Below are 20,636 nucleotides of genomic sequence, written 5' to 3'. Positions count from 1 at the left end.
CTTAAAATGACATCAGAACCTGCCAAATTGTCTTAAAATGCCATCAAAACCTGCCAAACTTTCTTAAATTGCACTCAAAATCTGCCAAACTCTCTTAATATGCCCTGAAAACATGTCAAACTGTCTTAATATGCCCTTAGAACATGCCAAACTGTCTTAAAATGTCTTCAAAATATGACAAACTATTTTAACATGGCCTCAAAACCAGCTAAACTGTCTCAAATTTCCCTCAAAACATAACAAACTACCTTAATATGCCCTCCAAATCTGCCAAACTGTCTTCAATTTCCCTAAAAACCTCCAAAATTGTCTTAATATACACTCAAAACCAAACTGTCTCAATATGCCCTCCAAAATGTCTTAAAATGCCCTCAAAACATGTCAAACTGTCTCAAAATGCTCTCAAAACATGCCAAACTGTCTCAATATGGCCATAAAATATGTCAAACTTCTCAAAATACCCTCAAAATATGCCAAACTGTCTTAAATTGCCCTCAAAGCATGTCAAACTGTCTTAAATTGCCCTTAAATATGTCAAACTTCAAAATACCCTTAAAAATGCTTCTTACCCAGCCCAACCAACCACACCTCCCACACCACACACCACACCACTGACCTGCATAAGGAAGGGAGCCGTGTGACCTCAGCATTGAGTGGCCACCTCCTCTCGGGTCACAGTGAAGTCCCAGTCCAAGGAGTCCTGCGGCAAAGGTCAGAGGTCACACAGGTCACACTGGGATAGTAATAATAGTAATAGTATTAGCAGGAGGAGGAGGAGGAGGAGGAGGAGGAGGAGGAGGAGGAGGAGGAGGAGGAGGAGGAGGAGGAGGAGGAGGAGGAGGAGGAGGAGGAGGAGGAGGAGGAGGAGGAGGAGGAGGAGGAGGAGGAGGAGGAGGAGAGGAGGAGGAGGAGGAGAGAGAGAGAGAGAGAGAGAGAGAGAGAGAGAGAGAGAGAGAGAGAGAGAGAGAGAGAGAGAGAGAGAGAGAGAGAGAGAGAGAGAGAGAGAGAGAGAGAATTGAAATAGCAAAAACTTTATGAAATGATAATATTTATTATTTTACCTTTTCTTTTTCTCTCTTTTCTTCTTCTCCTCCTCTTCTCATATTCCTCCACCTCTTCCTTCTTCTTCTTCTTCTTCTTCTTCTTCTTCCTGTTCCTGTTCCTCTTCCTCTTCCTCCTCCTCTTCTTGCCTTGGTCCGTCTTTCTCCATATTTTTAACACAATCTGAAATAAATAAAACTGGATTAATATGAGAGAGAGAGAGAGAGAGAGAGAGAGAGAGAGAGAGAGAGAGAGAGAGAGAGAGAGAGAGAGAGAGAGAGAGAGAGAGAGAGAGAGAGAGAGAGAGAGAGAGACCTTAGTGTTTCAGTGTGTGGAGGCCATAAATTCAGAGTGTTATTGAAGCAGTGGGTCTTAAAATGACATCAGAACCTGCCAAATTGTCTTAAAATGCCATCAAAACCTGCCAAACTTTCTTAAATTGCACTCAAAATCTGCCAAACTCTCTTAATATGCCCTGAAAACATGTCAAACTGTCTTAATATGCCCTTAGAACATGCCAAACTGTCTTAAAATGTCTTCAAAATATGACAAACTATTTTAACATGGCCTCAAAACCAGCTAAACTGTCTCAAATTTCCCTCAAAACATAACAAACTACCTTAATATGCCCTCCAAATCTGCCAAACTGTCTTCAATTTCCCTAAAAACCTCCAAAATTGTCTTAATATACACTCAAAACCAAACTGTCTCAATATGCCCTCCAAAATATCTTAAAATGCCCTCAAAACATGTCAAACTGTCTCAAAATGCTCTCAAAACATGCCAAACTGTCTCAATATGGCCATAAAATATGTCAAACTTCTCAAAATACCCTCAAAATATGCCAAACTGTCTTAAATTGCCCTCAAAGCATGTCAAACTGTCTTAAATTGCCCTGAAATATGTCAAACTGTCTTAAAATACCCTTAAAAAATGCTTCAAAATCTTACCCAGCCCAACCCAACCACACCTCCCCACACCACTGACCTGCATAAGGAAGGGAGCCGTGTGACCTCAGCATTGAGTGGCCACCTCCTCTCGGGTCACAGTGAAGTCCCAGTCCAAGGAGTCCTGCGGCAAAAGGTCAGAGGTCACACAGGTCACACTGGGATAGTAATAGTAGCACAGGAGGAGGAGCACAGGAGGAGGAGGAGGAGGAGGAGGAGGAGGAGGAGGAGGAGGAGGAGGAGGAGGAGGAGGAGGAGGAGGAGGAGGAGGAGGAGGAGGAGGAGGAGGAGGAGGAGGAGGAGGAGGAAGGAGGAGGAGGAGGAGGAGGAGGAGGAGGAGGAGGAGGAGGAGGAGGAGGAGGAGGAGGAGGAGGAGGAGGAGGAGGAGGAGGAGGAGGAGAGGAGGAGGAGGAGAAAGAAAGAAGGAGAAAGAGAGAGAGAGAGAGAGAGAGAGAGAGAGAGAGAGAGAGAGAGAGAGAGAGAGAGAGAGAGAGAGAGAGAGAGAGAGAGAGAGAGAGAATTGAAATAGCAAAAACTTTATGAAATGATAATATTTATTATTTTACCTTTTCTTTTTCTCTTTTCTTCTTCTCCTCCTCTTCTCATATTCCTCCACCTCTTCCTTCTTCTTCTTCTTCTTCCCTGTTCCTGTTCCTCTTCCTCTTCCTCCTCCTCTTCTTGCCTTGGTCCGTCTTTCTCCATATTTTTAACACAATCTGAAATAAATAAAACTGGATTAATATGAGAGAGAGAGAGAGAGAGAGAGAGAGAGAGAGAGAGAGAGAGAGAGAGAGAGAGAGAGAGAGAGAGAGAGAGAGAGAGAGACCTTAGTGTTTCAGTGTGTGGAGGCCATAAATTCAGAGTGTTATTGAAGCAGTGGGTCTTAAAATGACATCAGAACCTGCCAAATTGTCTTAAAAATGCCATCAAAACCTGCCAAACTTTCTTAAATTGCACTCAAAATCTGCCAAACTCTCTTAATATGCCCTGAAAACATGTCAAACTGTCTTAATATGCCCTTAGAACATGCCAAACTGTCTTAAAATGTCTTCAAAATATGACAAACTATTTTAACATGGCCTCAAAACCAGCTAAACTGTCTCAAATTTCCCTCAAAACATAACAAACTACCTTAATATGCCCTCCAAATCTGCCAAACTGTCTTCAATTTCCCTAAAAACCTCCAAAATTGTCTTAATATACACTCAAAACCAAACTGTCTCAATATGCCCTCCAAAATATCTTAAAATGCCCTCAAAACATGTCAAACTGTCTCAAAATGCTCTCAAAACATGCCAAACTGTCTCAATATGGCCATAAAATATGTCAAACTTCTCAAAATACCCTCAAAATATGCCAAACTGTCTTAAATTGCCCTCAAAGCATGTCAAACTGTCTTAAATTGCCCTGAAATATGTCAAACTGTCTTAAAATACCCTTAAAAAATGCTTCAAAATCTTACCCAGCCCAACCCAACCACACACCACACACCACACCACTGACCTGCATAAGGAAGGGAGCCGTGTGACCTCAGCATTGAGTGGCCACCTCCTCTCGGGTCACAGTGAAGTCCCAGTCCAAGGAGTCCTGCGGCAAAAGGTCAGAGGTCACACAGGTCACACTGGGATAGTAATAGTATTAGCACAGGAGGAGGAGGAGGAGGAGGAGGAGGAGGAGGAGGAGGAGGAGGAGGAGGAGGAGGAGGAGGAGGAGGAGGAGGAGGAGGAGGAGAAGGAGGAGGAGGAGGAGGAGGAGGAGGAGGAGGAGGAGGAGGAGGAGGAGGAGGAGGAGGAGGAGGAGGAGGAGGAGGAGGAGGAGGAGGAGGAGGAGGAGGAGGAGGAGGAGGAGGAGGAGGAGGAGGAGGAGGAGGAGGAGAGAAGAGAGAGAGAGAGAGAAGAGAGAGAGAGAGAGAGAGAGAGAGAGAGAGAGAGAGAGAGAGAGAGAGAGAGAGAGAGAGAGAGAGAGAGAGAGAGAGAGAGAGAATTGAAATAGCAAAAACTTTATGAAATGATAATATTTATTATTTTACCTTTTCTTTTTCTCTCTTTTCTTCTTCTCCTCCTCTTCTCATATTCCTCCACCTCTTCCTTCTTCTTCTTCTTCTTCCTGTTCCTGTTCCTCTTCCTCTCCTCCTCCTCTCTTGCCTTGGTCCGTCTTTCTCCATATTTTTAACACAATCTGAAATAAATAAAACTGGATTAATATGAGAGAGAGAGAGAGAGAGAGAGAGAGAGAGAGAGAGAGAGAGAGAGAGAGAGAGAGAGAGAGAGAGAGAGAGAGAGAGAGAGAGAGAGACCTTAGTGTTTCAGTGTGTGGAGGCCATAAATTCAGAGTGTTATTGAAGCAGTGGGTCAAATTGTCTTAAAATGCCATCAAAACCTGCCAAACTTTCTTAAATTGCACTCAAAATCTGCCAAACTCTCTTAATATGCCCTGAAAACATGTCAAACTGTCTTAATATGCCCTTAGAACATGCCAAACTGTCTTAAAATGTCTTCAAAATATGACAAACTATTTTAACATGGCCTCAAAACCAGCTAAACTGTCTCAAATTTCCCTCAAAACATAACAAACTACCTTAATATGCCCTCCAAATCTGCCAAACTGTCTTCAATTTCCCTAAAAACCTCCAAAATTGTCTTAATAACCAAACTGTCTCAATATGCCCTCCAAAATATCTTAAAATGCCCTCAAAACATGTCAAACTGTCTCAAAATGCTCTCAAAACATGCCAAACTGTCTCAATATGGCCATAAAATATGTCAAACTTCTCAAAATACCCTCAAAATATGCCAAACTGTCTTAAATTGCCCTCAAAGCATGTCAAACTGTCTTAAATTGCCCTGGAGAGAGAGAGAGAGAGAGAGAGAGAGAGAGAGAGAGAGAGAGAGAGAGAGAGAGAGAGAGAGAGAGAGAGAGAGAGAGAGAGAGAGAGAGAGAGAGAGAGAGAGAGAGAGAGAGAGAGAGAGAGAGAGAGAGAGAGAGAGAGAGAGAGAGAGAGAGAGAGAGAGAGAGAGAGAGAGAGAGAGAGAGAGAATTGAAATAGCAAACTTTATGAAATGACAATATTTATTATTTTACCTTTTCTTTTTCTGTCTTTCTTCTTCTCCTCTCTCTCATATTCCTCCACCTCTTCCTTCTTCTTCTTCTTCTTCTTCTTCTTCTTCCTCCTCCTCCTCTTCTTGCCTTGGTCCGTCTTTCTCCATATTCTTAACACAATCTGAAATAAATAAAACTGGATTAATATTAGAGAGAGAGAGAGAGAGAGAGAGAGAGAGAGAGAGAGAGAGAGAGAGAGAGAGAGAGAGAGAGAGAGAGAGAGAGAGAGAGAGAGTGCAGCAACATCCACTGCTTACAATCTGGGAACTTGAATCTGGAAGTGACCTATTCAAAGGAACACAAAAGCCAGATGGAAATGGAAGAATGATATTAAAAAAATGCATGGAAAATTCAAAATGATAATGCCCAATGACCTCCATACAACGTTGTGACAGCTTAGGCTCAGTAATCAGCTTACCTTGTTGGAGAAAAATGTCATTTTGTAACTAGTCTTGACACCCTCAGCACAGTTCCTCTTTACTTCCCTAGTAATACAGCTTACCTTGTTGAGAAATGCTTTGCTTCAATGACACCCCAGACAGCTTAGCTCAGTAATCAGCTTACCTTTATGCTCAGAGTATGCGCTTAAAGCAAATTTCTTGAGGTGTCTACATGGTGTTTTGAGTGTTTCCTGGATAAAATTGAGTGTCCTTGTGAAGTGTGTTTGTGAGCGTGAGTGAGTGTGTGTGTGTGTGTGTATTCCAAGCTCATAGAGTCTTGTATCCATCTTGGGGCATCTTTAAGAACATGTTTTGAGATAAAATTGAGTGTTTTAAGTGGTTTGGATGTATTGAGTGTGTGTGTGTGTTTACCATTGAGCTCTTGTGTTTGGCATTTGAGGAGTTACATGGTGTTTTGAGTGTGTTTTAGATAAAAGAGTGTACTGAAACTGAGGTTCCCCACAATAGACCTGTCTCTGATAAAATGCTTTGTCTGCAGTGACATCTCAGACAGACAGTAATCAGCTTACCTTGTGCCATCTTGACATGACATGATGCTCTGAACACATTCCTCACACAAATAGATAAATCTCTGCACACTCAGTGAAATGTAAAAAATAACTTCTTGTATGGTACATTTGCAGGATTGAAGCAAAGTCAGTATTTTTATAATAATATATTTCCTCTATGTCACATAAACAGCTTTCATTCCTTCACAGCACCAACATCCACAGAATGTCCACACAGACAACACTGCGTCATTAAACTGAATATAAATGTACTTTAACTACTTTACATTGACGGTAAATCCTCGCACGTACATGTGTTCTGAAAACTTAACAAATCAAATTAGTATGAACCCATTATAACGTACAATAATGGAATCGCTCCAGCTTCCTGGGAGGTAGGCTAGAAAATGGCCTGTTCATACAGATATTTGTACAAAATCATTTCAAAGTAAAAAAATCTTTAATTGACATATCAATAGATGTTTGCAAAGTTTTAGACAGTATAAGAAGGGTTATAGGATCAAAATTCTTATGGAATATCAAATAAATGAAAAAGTACTAGACCTAATAACAAAAGTTTACCCTGGAGACAAAACTAGACTTCAAACACAAAATTTAACAAGTGGCATCAGACAGACAGACAGACAGACAGACAGAATGTACATACAGCCTCCATAACACTTGGCAAATTAACCCTTCACTACCAGGACGTGCTTTCAACATAGTCATTCTGTTTTCTATTTTGGTGATTCTATACAGTCACAAACTTATTATGATTCAAATAGTGAAGACTGTGGCCATTAATCTTGTGCCCTCCATAGACCCTTGCTAATGTCAATAAAATGGTCTAATGGTACACAAACTCAAGGTAAAAATGTGTCCCAGTACTGAAGGGGTTAAAATAGTGAAGACTGTGGCCATTAATCTTGTGCCCTCCATACACCCTTGCTAATGTCAATAAAATGGTCTAATGGTACACAAAACTCAAGGTAAAATGTGTCCCAGTACTGAAGGGTTAAAATAGTGAAGACTGTGGCCATTAATCTTGTGCCCTCCATACACCCTTGCTAATGTCAATAAAATGGTCTAATGGTACACATGTCATGGTCAAACTCAAGGTAAAAATGTGTCCCAGTACTGAAGGGGTTAAAATAGTGAAGACTGTGGCCATTAATCTTCTGCCCTCCATAGACCCTTGCTAATGTCAATAAAATGGTCTAATGGTACACAAATCTCAAGGTAAAATGTGTCCCAGTACTGAAGGGGTTAAAATAGTGAAGACTGTGGCCATTAATCTTGTGCCCTCCATAGACCCTTGCTAATGTCAATAAAATGGTCTAATGGTACACAAAACTCACGGTAAAAATGTGTCCCAGTACTGAAGGGGTTAAAATAGTGAAGACTGTGGCCATTAATCTTGTGACCTCCATAGACCCTTGCTAATGTCAATAAAATGGTCTAATGGTACACAAAACTCAAGGTAAAGATGTGTCCCAGTACTGAAGGGGTTAAAATAGTGAAGACTGTGGCCATCAATCTTGTGACGTCCATAGACCTTTGCTAATGTCAATAAAATGGTCTAATGGTACACAAAACTCACGGTAAAATGTGTCCTAGTACTGAAGGGGTTAAAATAGTGAAGACTGTGGCTATTAATCTTGTGACCTCCATAGACCCTTGCTAATGTCAATGAAATGGTCTAATGGTGCACAAAACTCAAGGTAAAAATGTGTCCCAGTACTGAAGGGGTTAAAATAGTGAAGACTGTGGCCATTAATCTTGTGACCTCCATAGATGCCATTAAAACCTGCCAAACTTTCTTAAATTGAACTCAAAATCTGCCAAACTCTCTTAATATGCCATGGAAACATGTCAAACTGTCTTAATATGCCCTTAAAACATGCCAAACTGTCTAAAAATGTCTTCAAAACATGCCAAACTATTTTAAAATGGCCTCAAAACCAGCTAAACTGTCTCAAATTTCCCTCAAAACATAACAAACTGCCTTAATATGCCCTCCAAATCTGCCAAACTGTCTTCAATTCCTAAAACCTCCAAAATTGTCTTAATATACACTCAAAACCAAACTGTCTCAATATGCCCTCCAAAATGTCTTAAAATGCCCTCAAAACATGTCAAACTCTCAAAATGCTCTCAAAACATGCCAAACTGTCTCAATATGGCCATAAAATATGTCAAACTTCTCAAAATACCCTCAAAATATGCCAAACTGTCTTAAATTGCCCTCAAAGCATGTCAAACTGTCTTAAATTGCCCTTAAAAAATGTTTCAAAATCTTACCCAGCCCAACCCAACCACACCTCCCCACACCACACACCACACCACTGACCTGCATAAGGAAGGGAGCCGTGTGACCTCAGCATTGAGTGGCCACCTCCTCTCAGGTCACAGTGAAGTCCCAGTCCAAGGAGTCCTGCGGCAAAAGGTCAGAGGTCACACAGGTCACACTGGGATAGTAATAATAGTAATAGTATTAGCACAGGAGGAGGAGGAGGAGGAGGAGGAGGAGGAGGAGGAGGAGGAGGAGGAGGAGGAGGAGGAGGAGGAGGAGGAGGAGGAGGAGGAGGAGGAGGAGGAGGAGGAGGAGGAAGGAGGAGGAGGAGGAGGAGAGAGAGAGGAGAGGAGAGAGAGAGAGAGAGAGAGAGAGAGAGAGAGAGAGAGAGAGAGAGAGAGAGAGAGAGAGAGAGAGAGAGAGAGAGAGAGAGAGAGAGAGAGAGAGAGAGAGAGAATTGAAATAGCAAAAACTTTATGAAATGATAATATTTATTATTTTACCTTTTCTTTTTCTCTCTTTTCTTCTTCTCCTCCTCTTCTCATATTCCTCCACCTCTTCCTTCTTCTTCTTCTTCTTCCTGTTCCTGTTCCTGTTCCTCTTCCTCTTCCTCCTCCTCTTCTTGCCTTGGTCCGTCTTTCTCCATATTTTTAACACAATCTGAAATAAATAAAACTGGATTAATATGAGAGAGAGAGAGAGAGAGAGAGAGAGAGAGAGAGAGAGAGAGAGAGAGAGAGAGAGAGAGAGAGAGAGAGAGAGAGAGAGAGAGACCTTAGTGTTTCAGTGTGTGGAGGCCATAAATTCAGAGTGTTATTGAAGCAGTGGGTCTTAAAATGACATCAGAACCTGCCAAATTGTCTTAAAATGCCATCAAAACCTGCCAAACTTTCTTAAATTGCACTCAAAATCTGCCAAACTCTCTTAATATGCCCTGAAAACATGTCAAACTGTCTTAATATGCCCTTAGAACATGCCAAACTGTCTTAAAATGTCTTCAAAATATGACAAACTATTTTAACATGGCCTCAAAACCAGCTAAACTGTCTCAAATTTCCCTCAAAACATAACAAACTACCTTAATATGCCCTCCAAATCTGCCAAACTGTCTTCAATTTCCCTAAAAACCTCCAAAATTGTCTTAATATACACTCAAAACCAAACTGTCTCAATATGCCCTCCAAAATATCTTAAAATGCCCTCAAAACATGTCAAACTGTCTCAAAATGCTCTCAAAACATGCCAAACTGTCTCAATATGGCCATAAAATATGTCAAACTTCTCAAAATACCCTCAAAATATGCCAAACTGTCTTAAATTGCCCTCAAAGCATGTCAAACTGTCTTAAATTGCCCTGAAATATGTCAAACTGTCTTAAAATACCCTTAAAAAATGCTTCAAAATCTTACCCAGCCCAACCAACCACACCTCCCACACCACACACACACACACCACTGACCTGCATAAGGAAGGGAGCCGTGTGACCTCAGCATTGAGTGGCCACCTCCTCTCGGGTCACAGTGAAGTCCCAGTCCAAGGAGTCCTGCGGCAAAAGGTCAGAGGTCACACAGGTCACACTGGGATAGTAATAGTATTAGCACAGGAGGAGGAGGAGGAGGAGGAGGAGGAGGAGGAGGAGGAGGAGGAGGAGGAGGAGGAGGAGGAGGAGGAGGAGGAGGAGGAGGAGGAGGAGGAGGAGGAGGAGGAGGAGGAGGAGGAGGAGGAGGAGGAGGAGGAGGAGGAGGAGGAGGAGGAGGAGGAGGAGGAGGAGGAGGAGGAGGAGGAGGAGGAGGAGGAGGAGGAGGAGGAGGAGGAGGAGGAGGAGAGGAGAGAGAGAGAGAGAGAGAGAGAGAGAGAGAGAGAGAGAGAGAGAGAGAGAGAGAGAGAGAGAGAGAGAGAGAGAGAGAGAGAGAGAGAGAGAGAGAGAATTGAAATAGCAAAAACTTTATGAAATGATAATATTTATTATTTTACCTTTTCTTTTCTCTCTTCTTCTTCTCCTCCTCTTCTCATATTCCTCCACCTCTTCCTTCTTCTTCTTCTTCTTCCTGTTCCTGTTCCTGTTCCTCTTCCTCCTCCTCTTCTTGCCTTGGTCCGTCTTTCTCCATATTTTTAACACAATCTGAAATAAATAAAACTGGATTAATATGAGAGAGAGAGAGAGAGAGAGAGAGAGAGAGAGAGAGAGAGAGAGAGAGAGAGAGAGAGAGAGAGAGAGAGAGAGAGAGAGAGAGAGAGAGAGTGTTTCAGTGTGTGGAGGCCATAAATTCAGAGTGTTATTGAAGCAGTGGGTCTTAAAATGACATCAGAACCTGCCAAATTGTCTTAAAAATGCCATCAAAACCTGCCAAACTTTCTTAAATTGCACTCAAAATCTGCCAAACTCTCTTAATATGCCCTGAAAACATGTCAAACTGTCTTAATATGCCCTTAGAACATGCCAAACTGTCTTAAAATGTCTTCAAAATATGACAAACTATTTTAACATGGCCTCAAAACCAGCTAAACTGTCTCAAATTTCCCTCAAAACATAACAAACTACCTTAATATGCCCTCCAAATCTGCCAAACTGTCTTCAATTTCCCTAAAAACCAAACTGTCTCAATATGCCCTCCAAAATATCTTAAAATGCCCTCAAAACATGTCAAACTGTCTCAAAATGCTCTCAAAACATGCCAAACTGTCTCAATATGGCCATAAAATATGTCAAACTTCTCAAAATACCCTCAAAATATGCCAAACTGTCTTAAATTGCCCTCAAAGCATGTCAAACTGTCTTAAATTGCCCTGAAATATGTCAAACTGTCTTAAAATACCCTTAAAAAATGCTTCAAAATCTTACCCAGCCCAACCAACCACACCTCCCACACCACACACCACACACCCACACCTGCATAAGGAAGGGAGCCGTGTGACCTCACACACCACAGGTCACACTGACCTGCATAAGGAAGGAGAGCCGTGTGACCTCAGCATTGAGTGGCCACCTCCTCTCGGGTCACAGTGAAGTCCCAGTCCAAGGAGTCCTGCGGCAAAGGTCAGAGGTCACACAGGTCACACTGGGATAGTAATAGTATTAGCACAGGAGGAGGAGGAGGAGGAGGAGGAGGAGGAGGAGGAGGAGGAGGAGGAGGAGGAGGAGGAGGAGGAGGAGGAGGAGGAGGAGGAGGAGGAGGAGGAGGAGGAGGAGGAGGAGGAGGAGGAGGAGGAGGAGGAGGAGGAGGAGGAGGAGGAGGAGGAGGAGGAGGAGGAGGAGGAGGAGGAGGAGGAGGAGGAGGAGGAGGAGGAGGAGGAGGAGGAGGAGGAGGAGGAGGAGGAGGAGAGAGAGAGAGAGAGAGAGAGAGAGAGAGAGAGAGAGAGAGAGAGAGAGAGAGAGAGAGAGAGAGAGAGAGAGAGAGAGAGAGAGAGAGAGAGAGAATTGAAATAGCAAAAACTTTATGAAATGATAATATTTATTATTTTACCTTTTCTTTTTCTCTCTTTTCTTCTTCTCCTCCTCTTCTCATATTCCTCCACCTCTTCCTTCTTCTTCTTCTTCTTCTTCTTCTTCTTCTTCCTCTTCCTCTTCCTCCTCCTCCTCTTCTTGCCTTGGTCCATCTTTCTCCATATTTTTAACACAATCTGAAATAAATAAAACTGGATTAATGAGAGAGAGAGAGAGAGAGAGAGAGAGAGAGAGAGAGAGAGAGAGAGAGAGAGAGAGAGAGAGAGAGAGAGAGAGAGAGAGAGAGACCTTAGTGTTTCAGTGTGCGGAGGCCATAAATTCAGAGTGTTATTGAAGCAGTGGGTAAGTAAGTGAAGTGCTTGACAGTGACACATAGAGAATAAGTGAATAAGTGAATTGATAATACAAGATACATAGTGACACAAGTGATACACTGCAGGAGTAATTATCACTACATCAATAAGAACACTAGCAGTCAAATAGTTGGTGGGCTTTGAGATAGGAGATACCCATAATGCCTTCTTTAGCCCGTTAAAACACAATGCAAATGCACCTATGCTTTCAATCTCCATTAATTCTCATCGTCCACACTTTTATGTCCATATTTAAAACTGCACACTCTTCTAAATCAAGTGAAAAAATTGAGGTTTATGAGACAAAATTGTAAGAAAAACATGCTTTCACACACCCCACACTCACCAAACACACAGCACACCAGCACACACCATTCCCACACCTGCACACACCAGCAAACCACAAACAACCCTTTGCAAACACTGGAAAATGCAAAAAAGACACACCCAAAAAATATAGTTTACACAACAAACAACACATTTACACACACACCACATGTATCACACACACACCACACCTGCAGAAACCTTTCCAACACCTGCACACACCAGCACATTACACAGCTTGGTGTGTGGAGGGAGATATGGAGGAAAGAAAAGGAAGTGGTGGAGGGAAAAATGAGAAAAATTGTCAAGTTTTGAAGTGAGATTTAGAAAAGTACTATTTTGACTATGATAGAAGTGAGATAGGAGACTCAAAATTGGAGGGAAGGTGGAGGAAACATGGAGGAAATAGTCTACTGAAGGAAAAGCCAGGAGGACCTGTGGAGGGAGATATGGAAGAAACAAGACAAACATTACCTAACCAAAACGCACCAAAAATTACCTAAAAATATTGCATCAAGCAACAAAACACACACACACACACACACACAAGCCATATTGATAGAATTTTCAGAGAGACGTATAATTTGCTAAGGAATATTGGAGTAGCATTTCACTATATGGACAAGGAAATGATGAAGAAATTGATAAGTACTAAAATAAAACCTAGATTGGAATATGCAGGAGTTGTGTGGACTCCCCATAAAAAAAACACATAAGAAAATTAGAGAGACTACAAAAAATGGCTGCAAGAATGGTTCCAGAATTTAAAGGGATGGCATATGAGGAGAGACTAAAGGCAATGGATCTACCAACCTTGGAGCAGAGAAGAGAGAGAGGATCTGATACAAGTTTATAAATTGATTAACGGAATGGATGAAGTGGATAATGAGAAACTGATCCTGAGAGAAGAATATGACTTTAGAAGCACAAGATCGCATAGTAAGAAACTAAGGAAGGGACGATGTCTGAGAGATGTTAAAAAATTTAGTTTCCCGCAAAGATGTGTTGAGACTTGGAACAGTTTGAGTGAGGAAGTGGTGTCAGCAAAGAGTGTACATAGTTTTAAAGAAAAATTAGATAAGTCTAGATATGGAGACGGGACCACACGAGCATAAAGCCCAGGCCCTGTAAAACTACAACTAGGTAAATACATACACACACACACACACCTGCACTCCACAAACAACCCTTAAATCACACCTGGAAAACACCCACAATAAGTCTACCCTAGCCAACCCACACCAAAAAACAATAAATACTATACATAGGTAGCTATAGTTGACATTACAAAACATACAAAAACAGTATTATTCCAGTGTTTCACCACATTCCACTAAATGTTTTTTACCCACCTCATGAGATAGAGCTCCTCATTACGAGTATTTTTAATCCCATATTTATAAGGCGCAACCTATTTATAATGGTGATACCGAATTTCAAAAATTTAATCGTATTTTGGCGATCTCACTCCCGAGTCAATAGAACAGAGACAGACTGGCGCGAGAGCTGCTCGACCCAGGGCAGCGGCTAGCGTGCGGCCAACATTAGTGACTCGTTTTGTTTGAGCTATTGTTTCCGCTGATTGGTTACTTCCGTTTGAAAGTGAACTGGCAGCCAATGAAAAAAAATCATAATTTATTCAACCAATCACGGTGGCCTTGAGACTTGCGGTATGAATTTGAATTCAGTTTGAGGCAAGATGTCCCACTGTGCAGGTTGTGAACTGCATTACTTCAATGTTTTGGTTATCATATTTTCAATAGATGTCATGTCGGCTGAGTGAGAGCTGTGAGGGTGGAGCTGGGAAACGAGGAAAACTGGAGGGACCACTTCATTTGGACAGTGCCACAGTTCCTACTAATACATATTGGTTTGTAGAGCAAGAAAAATAAATCATGAAAATAATTTAATACAACAACACCTGGATAGAATTTTGATTGTCCCCATCATATTGACAGGTTAATGGTATATGATGGCTGTTATTATCATTGATGTTTTCTTTCAGGGTTCACAAGCAGACACGCAGTGTTGTCCAAAGAGGCACTGGGCAGCTGAAACACCGATTTCATGTCTTGCACAGTGAGGTCCGGGTCAGCCCACCATTGAAGGTGTGCAAGATGGTGCATGTTTGTGCTATGTTGCACAATATATGTAAAGACAGGAATATTCCTATTCCTATTGATGCAGGCCACCCTGACTTTGAAGAGCAGCAGCACGACATCGTACAAGAAGTGCCACCACTTCCAGCTGCTCGACAAAATCCGGGTCGCCTGTATCGAGATGAATTCTGCAACTTGCATTTCAAGTATGTTGATTATTTTGTACCAATATATACTGGCTTTACTGTATTTGATCTTGGATATGTCTACTTATCATGCATTAGTATCTCATTACTGTTGATTAACCACCTTTTTTCAGCAATCCTGCCAGAAACATGGCCCACCTGCCCCACCACTGATCTGGTGACACATGCAGAGATCAATTTTGCAACTTGCATTTCAAGTATGTTGGTTATTCATTCTGTACCAATATTTACTGGCTTCTATAAATAATCTTGGATACATTCACTCATCATCTCATTATTGTTGATAAGCAACCTAATTTTTCTTTTCTTTTCTTTTTTCATTCTTTCCAGCATTCCTGCTTGAAGTGCGGATCTCCTGCCCTTCAGCACACATGGCCAGTCACATGCCAAGGTACTGTCAACATCTATGTTTTCCATCTCCTTAATTCTTATCCTCACTGCTTTTGTGTTGACATTTAAAACTGTACACTCTTCTAAATCAACATAAATGCTTTCTATCTCTCTAATTGTCATCCTCCACACTTCCATGTCAACATTTTAAACCTTACACTCTTCTAAATCAACATAGATACTTTCATCTCTCTTAATCCTCATCCTCGACATCCATGTCATCTGTACACTCACAACTTCCATGTCCACATTTAAAACTGTACACTCTTCTAAATCAACATATATACTTTCATCTCTCTTAATTCTCATCCTCCACACTTGTGTCCACATTTAAAACTGTACACTCTTCTAAATCAACATACATGCTTTCCATCTCCATTAATTGTCATCCTCCACACTTCCATGTCCACATTTAAAACTGTACACTCTTCTAAATCAACATATATACTTTCCATCTCCTTAATTCTTATCCTTGCTGCTTCCATGTCCACATTTAAAACCATACACCCTTCTAAATCAACATACATGCTTTCCATCTCCTTAATTGTCATCCTCACCACTTCCATCACTTTCTTCCTGGGAGCTCCTGGCCTCACTGTCCTTTTCTGGCAAATATTCCTCATGTGAGTCACTAATGAGTCCTTCTGATTGACTCTCATTGTCCTCAGAATCCTGTAATTCATCTAATAGAGCCAGCTCACCCTCAGAATTCCTCAAGGGTGACAATGACAACACCATTACACCACACTGGTCAGTAACACACTGCCCACCGGCCACCACCCTCCCCTCAGGCCACACGGTCCCTCCCCCAAGCCACCGTACCCAGTGTCCCTGAAAACAGTTAGTCACTTTGTCACTGAATCATAAAAAACACACAAAGCGAGAAGATGAAGCACTGATGGAGCGATGGTGTGTGCATGTACTGTAAATATCTTGAAACACCCTTAAAACACCCTAACATAGCCTAAAATAGTTAAAACAGTCTTAAACACCCTTAAATAGCCTTAAAATAACCCTAAAACACTAAAACAGTCTTAAACACCCTTAAAATAGCTTAAAACTGCCTTAAACATCCTAAAATTCTTCAAACACCCTAAAATAGCCTTAAACAATCTAAAACAGCCTAAAAATACCCTAAGACAGCCTTAAAACACCCTAAAGTAGCCTTAAACACCCTCAAAGTCTTCAAACACCCTAAAACAGCCTTCAATACTCACAGTTGGCTAGGTGTGTCCCAGCTGGTGTAGTTGCTATGTTCCATCCCTACATAGAGCCACTTCCTTTAGTACGGCCGGTGGTGGCTGGTGATCCTGTTGGGAGGAGGTGGTGGTGGTTATAATAGTACTAGTGGTGGTAGTGAAATGGTGTGGTTTTGTGAGCATCTGATGTGGTAATGTTGGTTGTTTGTGGTGGTTGTGGGTGTGGTTGGACAGTGGTGGTGGTGGTGGTGGTGGTATTAGGAGGATTTTAAAAAGACAAATATTTTCCGGCCAAAACAAGTTAAAAAATTGAGGTTTATGAGACAAAATTGTAAGGAAAAACACGCTTTCACACACCGACACTCACCAAACACACAGCACACCAGCACACACCATTCCCACACCTGCACACACCAACAAACCACAAACAACCCTTTGCAAACACTGGAAAATGCAAAAAACACACACCCAAAAAATATATAGTAGCTTACACTAAAAACATTTACACACACACCACACGTACCACACACACACACACACCTGCGGAAACCTTTCCACACCTGCACACACCAGCACAGTACACAGCTTGGTGTGTGGAGGAGATATGGAGGAAAGAAAAGGAGGTGGTGGAGGGAAAATGAGAAAAATTGTCAGGTTTTGAAGTGAGATTTAGAAAAGTACTATTTTGACTATGATAGAAGTGAGATAGGAGACTCAAAATTAGAGGGAAGGTGGAGGAAACATGGAGGAAATAGTCTACTGAAGGAAAAGCCTGGAGGTAACCTGTGGAGGAAACAAGACAAACATTACCTAACCAAAACGCACCAAAATTACCTAAAATATTGCATCACACACACACACACTCCACAAACAACCCTTAAATCACACCTGGAAAACGCCCACAATAAGTTTACCCTAGCCAACCCACACCAAAAAAAAAAAAAAAAAACACTATACATAGGTAGCTATAGTTGACATTACAAAAACGTACAAAAAACACACTTACACACACACCACACTCACAGCACACCTGAGGACACCTTTCCCACACCCACACACACTCACCTCTCCCTCTGGAACTTGGTGAGTGGAGTATTTGTGAGTTTTGCCGCAGAGAGGAGACATGCAGCAAGTCAACAGCAGCGGCTCTCCAAGAACCCATTGTGACATTGTGGCAAGCCATGGTGCACCTCTGGAATAGTGGTAGTTGTTGTAGTAGTGGTAGTGGTGGTGGTAGTAATAGTATAAATGAGGCGTGACAAGGCGTAGGAAAGGGTGAAGGACACTGCCTACCACACTATAACACCACCATATCTCACTAACCACTTCAACTATCAAACTATCACGCATATGGGAGGTGTATGGATCCACAAACTATCTACGGAGGCAATATGGGGGCGTGACAAGGCGTAGTAAATAAGAAAAACTGAAAATAGTTAACACAGAGAGGGCCGATGTGGAAGGCAGGATGGCGGACACTGCCTAACACAAGAACACCACCATATCTCAGTAACCGCTTCAACTATCAAACTATCCCGCGCATGGGAGGTGTATGGGTGCATAAGCTATCTATGGAGGCAATATGGGGGCGTGACAATGCGTAGGAGGGCAGGAATGACCACCGCAAATATGAGGCAACAAAACCCAAAAGTTTGCTTATAAAGACGCACTTATTTTCACTTTACCAGACTTTTTCACCTTAATTGGCACGTCTCACTAACTCTACATACTTTAGATAATAAGCATGTACACGCACACACTTGGGAATAACTCACCTGCTCCACAAATGTTCAAAAACTGTAAATCTCAAAACAGAGCTAACAATGGCGGATCTTCTCCTTCTTCTTCTTCTACGCAAAATGTCGACATCATTGTATACACTTCCTCTATCACTCAAACTTCTTATAAAATTCAAAATAACATTGAAATAAAATAAATAAAATATGAAATGGTAAAGAAAATGAAAATAACATGTGTATTATATTCCCAATACCGAAATGGGGGTGTTGGGGTCACTTATAAATCTTGATAAAAACATATTTCGCCGTAAGGATTGAAATATTTCTACTTAATTAGTGAAGTTGGCACTTTTCTGATATCTGATTTGTTATTAGTAAAGTAAACTAATTTCTAAACTACAATAGAATCGAGTCCAGCTGTGTTTTGGTTTACCGAAAAAATAACGTTAAAGTCACTGCAAGGAATATAACGTTTTTTTATTACCACGCCTAGGATTGTTTTGGTGCTTGATATAACACTTAAAAGATATGAAAAACATGATTCAAGTAACAATATTCCATAAAGTTTAGTCTACCTATTCGTATTTTCAATTTCAAAATTTTGAATGGTAACAAAATAGAAAACAAAAATCTTTATATGACAAAGAATCTGTGTTTTCTTTATTCGGCTGGAAAGCGAAAATTTGTGTTATTCAGAAAATGTAATATAACGTAGTTTGGGTGAGCTTTCCATCTCGACATTGTGGTGTGTTTGTCACCCGTTAATTGGACACAAACACCTTCCTTTCCACCGCTTTCAATAAAAACCACCCGGTAGGAATATTATATTTTGATTATTAGTTACACTATTTATCGCGCCTAAAAGTGTAGTGTATACTAGTCTGGGAGCCGTTTTTCTTGTGGCGATTTTTTAAATGAATTATCTACGTCAATATTGAACCCACGGGGGGCGCCTCACCCCTGCCTTCCCCATGGACAGTCCAGCAATGTCTGCTTCCACTCCCCCTGTGTTTCCAGACCCAGAGAGTGAAGCAAAGCCAGAATCAACCACCACACTAGATAAATAGCCATTACTGTGGTAAATAAGGCGATGGTTGTGTATATGTACCCCAGTTAACACCGCCCGCCGCCCACCTCACCCACACCCACAGCCCGCCCCAACATTTCCTTCAATTCTCACTGTTTTCTGCTGCTGCTGCGCGCCTCAAATGCATAGCAGGGACAAAAGAGGAGCGAGTAGTAGTAGTAGTAGCAGGAGCAGCAGTGTTATTATTATTACTATGAGGGTTAATGTGTGTGTGGGGGGCGGGCTGTTTTATGTAAAATTATCCCCTACTCTCTCTCTCTCTCTCTCTCTCTCTCTCTCTCTCTCTCTCTCTCTCTCTCTCCATGAAGGCCACAGAGGTGACTAGGTAGAGTGTTCCTGCTGTTAATAATTTAGAAATGTTGTTAATCTCTCACTGGAACCTTAAAACAATAACAACTTCAACTATACTCTATTGATGAAGGTTAGACACACAACCCGTCACTTCAGAGGAGCTTGGCGGTGTCTTATGGTGTGGCTTGACAATGTTAGGGCTGGATATGTCACTAAGCTCTCTCTCTCTCTCTCTCTCTCTCTCTCTCTCTCTTAGTCACTCTGAAGGTAAAAATGTGTCCCAGTAATGAAGATGTTAAAATAGTGAAGACTGGCCATTAATCTTCTGTCCATCGGTAAAGTTAGTCACTCTGAAGGTAAAAAATAAAATGTGTCCCAGTAATGAAGGGGTTAAAATAGTGAAGACTGTGGCCATTAATCTTCTGTCCTCCATACACCCTTCCTAATGTCAATAAAATGGTCTAATGGCACACAAATCTCAAGGTAAAAATGTGTCCCAGTACTGAAGGGGTTAAAATAGTGAAGACTGTGGCCATTAATCTTCTGCCTCCATACACCCTTCCTAATGTCAATAAAATGGTCTAATGGTACACAAATCTCAAGGTAAAAATGTGTCCCAGTACTGAAGGGGTTAAAATAGTGAAGACTGTGGCCATTAATCTTCTGCCCTCCATACACCCTTCCTAATGTCAATAAAATGGTCTAATGGTACACAAATCTCAAGGTAAAATGTGTCCCAGTACTGAAGGGGTTAAAATAGTGAAGACTGTGGCCATTAATCTTCTGTCCTCCATACACCCTTCCTAATGTCAATAAAATGGTCTAATGGTACACAAATCTCAAGGTAAAAATGTGTCCCAGTACTGAAGGGGTTAAAATAGTGAAGACTGTGGCCATTAATCTTCTGCCTCCATACACCCTTCCTAATGTCAATAAAATGGTCTAATGGTACACAAATCTCAAGGTAAAAATGTGTCCCAGTACTGAAGGGGTTAAAATAGTGAAGACTGTGGCCATTAATCTTCTGCCTCCATACACCCTTCCTAATGTCAATAAAATGGTCTAATGGTACACAAATCTCAAGGTAAAATGTGTCCCAGTACTGAAGGGGTTAAAATAGTGAAGACTGTGGCCATTAATCTTCTGCCTCCATACACCCTTCCTAATGTCA

General features: G+C 41.5%; 1 long non-coding RNA gene across 1 annotated transcript; it reads right to left on the bottom strand.

Moving 5' to 3' along the window:
* Positions 1-16,366: 16,366 nt before the first annotated feature.
* LOC123502316 lies at positions 16,367-18,208 on the bottom strand. Its single transcript, XR_006673929.1, has 3 exons — positions 18,124-18,208; positions 17,414-17,540; positions 16,367-16,459 (listed from the first exon to the last, which is right to left on the bottom strand). It is a non-coding gene; the product is annotated as an uncharacterized LOC123502316 (long non-coding RNA).
* Positions 18,209-20,636: the final 2,428 nt, after the last annotated feature.

This window comes from Portunus trituberculatus, chromosome 11, assembly GCF_017591435.1.
Source record: "Portunus trituberculatus isolate SZX2019 chromosome 11, ASM1759143v1, whole genome shotgun sequence".
NCBI lineage: Eukaryota > Metazoa > Arthropoda > Malacostraca > Decapoda > Portunidae > Portunus > Portunus trituberculatus.
The sequence above is the reverse complement of the archived record's forward strand: the minus strand, read 5'-3'. Positions and strand labels throughout refer to the sequence as shown.